Below are 6,223 nucleotides of genomic sequence, written 5' to 3'. Positions count from 1 at the left end.
CCCCCCCCCCGGCAGGTGCCTCCGCGCCCCCCTGCTCGTGCCGCGGGGCAGCGGAGCCTCTCCGGGAGCCGCCGAGCTCGGGCTCCCCGACTGCCCGCAGGCCCCGGCGGGCGAGCCCCTTGTCCACCCGGGCCCTCCGGCCGCGGGGGAGCGGATGCCGAGGTCCGGCCTCCCGCAGCAGCCCCCGCCCGGAGACGGGGAGACGTACCTGGACGGCGCCGCTGTCCTGCGCAGTGGCCCTCGGGGCACCTGCGGAACGGGGCACACGTCCCGTCACCCGCGGGGGGCGACCCCGCCCCAGGACCCCGCTCCCCGCGGCCCTCGAGGGAAGCCGTCGGCGCCAGCCTGCCCGGCCCCCGCCTTCCCGCCCCGCCCGCGCCCTGCTCCGCGCCCCGCCGCTCCTGCGCCCGCTCCGAGGCCGGGGCCGGGGCCGGGGCCGCGAGGGCAGCGCTGCGGCCGGAGGGGCCGAGCAGCGGGACCCCGGGGTGCCCCGCTGCTGCCCGGGCAGGCGCGGCCGGGGCCCGTCAGTACCGGGGGCAGAGACCGGTGTTGAGCCCCTGCCCCCGCGCCCGGGGCCGGCACACCGCCCCGTGGGATCCTCCCGAAAGCGGGCAGCCAAGCGCTAACGTGTGAAACCTCCAGCCGGGGACAATTCACAGCGGGAGTAACGACAGGCACTTACCTGCGGCACCGTGTGCCGCATGCCGTAACTAATGCAAATCGAGGCTCGACCCCCCGGATTAATGGCTGTTATTCAATGCCGGTATTTAATACATTGCTTCACTTTTAGAGACACTTCATGAAACCTTTCCTGATCGCAACAGTTTGCTACCGAAACGCTAATGGGCACTGTACATTTTTTACTGATCAAGTGGGTTTTGTTCCCTTAATGGGAGTTTGCTGCTTGCAAAAGCAAATAGGAAGCTGGCTCCGCAATTACCTCGGCCGGTTCAATCGCAGCCAAGATGGGAGACCGGGCTCTGCGTGCCGTCCCCAAAGGTCCCCTTCCCCCCGCGCACAAAAGAGGCAGCACCGTAACCTCAGCGCTGAACGAGCCGTGATGGGGGCACCGCCTCTGGTGGCTGCGGAGACCAGCGCAGCCGGCGGGCCCGGAGCAAACGCCGGGACCCTGCCCCAGTGCATGCCCGGCGCATCATCGCGCACCTCCGTCTGCAGCTCAGCACTTCCCTCGCCCTGGGCACGCGGCCCTCACGGGAGCAGCCGGTGCCCCCGGGCCCAGCACCCAGCCTGGCCCCACAAAAGAGTCTGCCCAGGAGAGACCCCAGCCCGCTGCAGAAGAGATGGCACCACGCCGGGGTCTCCAACGCAGCCCCGGGCAGCTACGGGGCTGACATCGCCCTGGCGCTGAGCAAGCTGGGGCTGGGGCTGGCGCTTCTGCCCATCCCCAGCCTCGAGTGAAACCGTCCCCTGCGCCAGCCACGTCCCGCGGCTCCTCCCGAAGCCTCGTGGCCCGGTGCTCTTGCCCTGGCACGTGGGCAGGCGCTGGGAAGGGGAGGCCGTGGGCTCGGGAGACATGCAGCAAACAGGAAGCGGAGCCCGGTGCGGGGGACCGCTCCAGCGCCGGCACCGCAGCCGGGGCGCTAATTATAGCCAGGCACGGGCAGCGGCCATCGGCTTTTGCTGGAGGAAGGAAAACTCCCCTTCGCCACGCAGCCGCTTCGCGGTGGGCCATCACGTCCGGCCCGGGGCCTGGGGAAGGGCTGAAATACTAGACGAGGGGCGGCCGGCCGCTAGGCCTGGACGGGGGAAGAGCCCAGCTCGCACCAAGAGCCAGGAGCGGGAACCCAGGCGGTTTTGCTTGTGCAGCCAACGCCCAGGACAGCAGGGCCCAGCGAGCCAGGGGCCTTTCCATCATGCCTGTTGGCACCATCGTTGCCACCAAGCCACCAGCCCTTTGGCCCCAGAAAGCCCTCCCGGCACTGACCGCCAGCGGGTACCGGGGGAAGGCCCAGAGCCAGCTCCCGGCAGCGCACGGCAGCCAGGCGTGCGGGTGGGCCTGGCCCCGCGTCCCTCCCTTGGCCGTGGGAGGCTGGGGAAGCAGCTGGAGCCGCGGTGCAGTGCGGGTCAGGGTCCTGGCGCTCCCCGGGGAGGGGGCGGCTCTGTGAGCGGGGCGGAGCGGGGCTGCGCCGGCACAGCCCCGCCGCCTGCTCGGCCCGGGACCCCAGCCCTCCCCCGGGGTGGAGAGGGGCCTCGCGCCAGCAGTTCGTGCAGGATGAGCCCCGGGCACAAGCTCCACGCGGCGGCCGCCACGGGACCCTGGCGCCCCCACAGCAGGCCCCGCGCAGGGCCTGGGGAGAAGGGCCTCGTGGTGCGGCAGGGTCCCAGCCGGCCCAGCCCCCAGCCTGGGAGGGCTTTCACCAGGTGGGTTGTCCGTGACCTTGATGGCCCCTGGGATGTACTCACTCAAGAGGCGCGCATGCCACGCCACGCCACGCCACGCAGGCAGCACCCGGGACCTCTCGTTAGCGCCTCCAAAGCAAAACTCCCAACGACCCCGCTTCGGCCGCGCTCGCGGCCCTGTCCCACCCGGAAAGGGATGCGGGGGGTGTGATTTACAGGCGCTCTTTTTAGCGTATGGGTATTTGCTATAGAAACACACGCACGCTCATGCCGAGCCCTGTGCCGGATGCCCGGCCAATCTCCTCCCAACGGGGGGCTAGTCTTGGGGAAGATGGGCCCGCGTTAGTTGCCTCATTGGCTTCCGAGGCCACGTGACCACGCTAAAAAAAGAAAGGAAGAAATTATTAAGATTCAAAGCGCTGCTCATAAACCAGCCTTAGAAGGGGGCAGAGCGGAGATAAGCGGGACCTTTGCTACAGATAAAGCAACCGGAGCTCCAAGGGGGGCTGGGATGGACACGGGCTTGCCCAGGATGGGAGCAGGAGCTCATTAGAGAGCAAGACACAGCTGATTTATAGTCCCGCGCATGCCGGGCTGGGGGTTTCCTGGCCCCTCCTGCACCAAGAGGTTCAAGGCGGGCCAGCCCGGGGACCTGAGAGCAGCCCCTGCCTCCAGGCAGCAGCGCCCCAGGACTGGGTGCCAGAGGCTGTGCCCCTGGGGGTGGCATCCCAGCTGGGCAGCAGGACACGGGGGGACCCGAACCTGAAAGCAAGCCCCACGGGCCCATCGGCACAGAGCAGCTGCCCCGGGAGCCCCGTGGGGCCAAGCCAGCACCAGGGCCCTGGCAGCGCCGGCCTGCGCTTTCCCCACACGCTCCCTAGTGCCGGCGGCGCAGGCCCCGGCGCCTGGCCGGGGTAACGCACAGAGCACGCCCGTAGCACGTCTGCTCACACAGCACCCGAATGGACGAGTTTGCTTCCAACTCCGATGGCAGGATCCTGGGCCCGGCGCCCACACAGCAGGGCAGCCAGAAAGGGGAAGGGGCTCGACCCCCCCGGGAAGGTCAGGGTGGAGAAAAGGGCTAGAGCCAGGGCCCCCCAACACAGACCCGCATGCACGCGCGCCCCTGTGCAGGCAGGCAGGAGCTCCAGGGGCCGGCGAGGGGATCGCACCACGGAGCCATCGGCGGACACGCGGCAAAGCTGAGGGAGGCCCCGATCCTGCCGACGTGCCGCAGGCAGGGCCCCCTCCGAGTCAGCAGGGCTGCACAGGGCCAGCCACGCGGCCGCCGAGGGCCCAGGGCTGCGGACAGGGACGCGCTGCCCCGAGGAGGCTGCAGGGAGCCGAGCAGCCGGCATGCTGCTCCCCGCGCCTTCCCGTGCTGGCACCGTCATCATCGCATCTGGGCGGGAGGGAGACAGTGGGTGAAGGATGAGACCAAGTGGGTGGAAACACCTGGGCCTTGGGGAGCAGGGACCAAGCCCTGGGGAAACGAGGCCCAGACGGACCTGCCTGGGGCAAGGGGACAGGGCAAGGGACACTCCCTGCCACGTGTGCTTTTCTCGAGGAGCGCGACAGCTCTCAGGGTGCCCACAGCGCGGCCCGTGCCGGCTCCGGGCAGCACCGTCTGGCCCCCCGGCAGAGCGGGAGGGGCAGAGGCAGCGACCGGTCCCGGGTTGTTTTTTCCTTGCTGCGCAGCTGAAGGGGAGAGCGAGCGCACGAAAACACGGCTGTGTCCCGGGAGCCAGGCTCTGCGCAGGCAGCTTCCGCCCTGATCCCCGCCGCTATCAGCCGAATGCCAGATGTTCCGATACGATGCCAATGTCATAGCAAATAAATCTCTGGCAGGTTCAAGGTCTCAGCAGAGCTGGGTAGACTCAGCAGCTCAGCTGCGCAGCCCAAGAGGCCGGCGGGGAAGGATCCTTTGCAGTGTCCACTTCCTCCTGCCAGCATTGTTCCCCCGGGAAGCCCCGGCCCCTGCCTGGCTATTTTTGCAGCTAGGTGTTTGCAGGGGTAAGCGTGTCCTCGCTGGCCTTGGGCACTTTCCCTGCGAGCAGGCTTCTTCCTGAGGCCTTGGCTCAGCTCTGGAGCTGGTGAGCAGCCCTAGGGTCAGCGCCGACTCCCAGGCGGGTCTTGCAAAAGCGGGAGGCCTCCACCGGTGGGCTGCTCTCACGGGCGCCGGCTCTCGCGTCCAGAGACAAGCTCCCTCCCGGCTGGCGCGGTCTTGCCAAGCGTGCCCGCTGCAACAAACAGGCTCTTTTCTCACCAAAAGCGTCCCCGGCCTGCGGCGAGCTGCGAGAACCGGGCCTGGCCGCCGCGCGGAGGGCTTGGCCCGGGGCAGCGCCAGGCCCCTGGATGCAGACGTACGGAGCTCGGGGCGGGGCGCTGGTGCGCGCCCGCGGGGCAGGAGTCGGCTGCACCTGGAGCCCTGCAGAAAGGCGGCCCGCTGTCGCTGTGCCAGCCCGCGCGGGCCAGGAGGAGCTGGCTCCTCAAGGCTGGCTCTCACCAGAGCTGCGGGAAGGGAAACTCGGGTGGGACCCGCTGCGGACGGGGGTGGCGGGAGCCACGGAGACGCAGCGGGAGCAAGGGGGCCGGGTGCGGACTCGCCGCCCTGTCGATGCCTGCGTGTGACCGGGCCGGGGTCCTCGCTTTGCCTTCCCGCCACCGTGCCCCGTGCTCGGGAGCCTCGGCCACTAGCCCGACTCTGCCCCACACGGAGCGGGCAGTGGCACGGCCTGGCTACCGGGGCCGCAGGGCTGGCCATGCTGCGATGCCCGGGCTCCAGTGTCCCACGAAACCCCGGCCAGCACCTCTGGCCCCAGGTCCAGCCCGTCCCGAGGCCATAACAAGCCAGCGGGCAGCGCAGGGGCACGGGGCCGGGGTCCCGCAGCTGGAGGCCGAGCGGGGGGAGGCCGGGAGCGCCGTCTCCCTGCGGGCGCAGCCTTGATGCACAGCGGAGCCTATCTTCTTCTGGGACGCTATCCATCTCCCTCCACCGGCTTATCCGGCCTCCGCCACGTGCCCGGAGCGTGCCTGCGGCAGGTGCGGCCGGCACTACTGTTTGCCGGTTATCTCTGCCGCGGCTGCCAGGCCCCGAGTCCCTGACTCCGGGGCTCGGTGCCGATAGCACGGGCTGCAATCGTGGTGGCGAGAGCCTTCCAGCTGACACGGCCTCGCTCCCCGCATGCCTCCCACACCGCGCACGCCCCCCCCCCGGGGCCCAGCGGGCCCGCGGCGTCCCCGCATGCGGGGGGCAGCGCCGGTGGTCTCCCCCCCAGAGGGACCTGGCTGACACCGCCGCGCGGTCGTGCAGCACCGGGACTCGGACGCTGCCTCCCGTGCTGCATCCTCTTGGCAGCTGCCAGCGGCGCGTGCTCCTGGGTCAGGATGACAGCCTTTTGTTTCCTGCGCCGGCTTTCATGCCTCATTTTCTTCAAGGATAAGAGCACTTTATGGGAGTCGTCATTGTGAGGAGGTGAGGGGGGGACCGCGCGTCTCTCCAGCGCTCCTTCCCTCTTTCACAGCCGGCGAGGGGGTCAGGGGGCAGGAGGGCGGGTGGGAGGTAGCGACCGGGGCTGCGGGCTCCATCCCGGCGCGCCGGGCACACCCGGGGACCAGGAGTGCCAGGGAGAGGCGACAGCAGCCGCCAGGGCCGCGAGCGTGCTCTGGGCACAGATGTGCAAGCAGGTGCCGACGGGGCAGCCGCCTCTGCCTGCAACGGTCAGTGCCGCCCTGGGTCTTCACGGGCCGCCGGCGCCAGGCCCATCACGGCAGGACCTCGCGGAGTCGCCCGCCACAGCCACGGGGTACAGCCGGAGCGCCCTCCTCCCGCGGCAACGTGCCGGGGTCTCAGCGGGGCAGG

Source organism: Crocodylus siamensis, chromosome 11 (assembly GCF_052110815.1).
Source record: "Crocodylus siamensis isolate JL-2025a chromosome 11, ASM5211081v1, whole genome shotgun sequence".
Classification (NCBI taxonomy): Eukaryota; Metazoa; Chordata; order Crocodylia; family Crocodylidae; genus Crocodylus; species Crocodylus siamensis.
This window is presented reverse-complemented; position numbering follows the sequence as displayed.